General features: G+C 43.3%; 2 non-coding genes across 2 annotated transcripts; one reads left to right on the top strand and one right to left on the bottom strand.

Moving 5' to 3' along the window:
• Positions 1-404: 404 nt before the first annotated feature.
• On the bottom strand, positions 405-476 carry trnap-agg (transfer RNA proline (anticodon AGG)). The gene has a single exon. It is a non-coding gene; the product is annotated as a tRNA-Pro (tRNA).
• Positions 477-1,064: 588 nt separating this feature from the next.
• Positions 1,065-1,136, top strand: trnap-agg (transfer RNA proline (anticodon AGG)). Its single transcript has one exon. It is a non-coding gene; the product is annotated as a tRNA-Pro (tRNA).

Genomic DNA, 1,136 nt, shown 5'->3' with positions numbered 1-1,136 from the left:
TACTTTTTACCTCTGGATATGGTGCTACTAGTGTGAGACAACATACTCTGAGTGTTGCATTTTACATTTTAATCATTTAGCAGACGCTCTTATCCAGAGCGACTTACAGTAGTGAATGCATACATTTACACTTGATGTGGTGTGCAGCATAGAGTGCATAGTCCTTTAGTCTCTATGGGCCAGATTGCGGGTTGGTGAGGGCCACAGCCCACGGGAAGAAGCTTTTCAGGTGGTGGGAGGCTTTGGTCAAATGATTGCGGGTTAGAATTTCTATGTCGTTTTCCACTGTGGCAGTGACAAGGTACAATAATCGTATATAGACTAGGTCTACTAGAGTACAGTATAGAGACTACAATATCTACTATACTGCATACTAGTTTTATGTAGGCCTAACATTAAAAGATGGGCTCGTCCGGGATTTGAACCCGGGACCTCTCGCACCCTAAGCGAGAATCATACCCCTAGACCAACGAGCCACATGCTTGTCCTTGTACAACACGTCCATTTTAACTCAAGTTGTTGGGGTAGAATACACATAATTGGCAGAACTCAAGCTCTCATGCTTGTCGTTAGTTACCACAGCTATAAAGTCCAAATTGTCTATGACGTAAAAATGTATGAAAATAAAAAATTGCGTTTTGGTCATAATTTAAGGTTAGGGTTAGCCACAAGGTGAGCAGTGTAGTTAAGGTTAGGGTTAAGGTTAAGGTTAGGTTTAAAATTAGATTTTCAGAAAAACATTTTAAGAAATGGGCGGGGTTTAGACTTAATGATGACTTCGTAGCGCTTCCTCTCCATGCTGAACGAGCGTCTCCATGCTGAACGAGCGTCTCCATGCTGAACGAGCGCTCTTCCCTTTGTGTTCATTAACGACCAGCTCTCGTCTCCCTAAAGTGCAATTCTGATCTACAGATTTGAGTGGCCATTGTCCAAAGGCCCAAAATTCAACAGCAGTACTTCTCAGCACCACCAGAAGACAGTGTAGTACCAGTGAAAGATCAAAGTTTTTATTACATGCGTGGCATTTAAATGATTTTCAAAATCTCAGAACAGCTCTACAGACAGGCTCGTTGGTCTAGGGGTATGATTCTCGCTTAGGGTGCGAGAGGTCCCGGGTTCAAATCCCGGACGAGCCC

The sequence above is a fragment of the Salmo trutta genome, chromosome 36 (genome assembly GCF_901001165.1).
Source record: "Salmo trutta chromosome 36, fSalTru1.1, whole genome shotgun sequence".
NCBI lineage: Eukaryota > Metazoa > Chordata > Actinopteri > Salmoniformes > Salmonidae > Salmo > Salmo trutta.
This window is presented reverse-complemented; position numbering and strand designations above follow the sequence as displayed.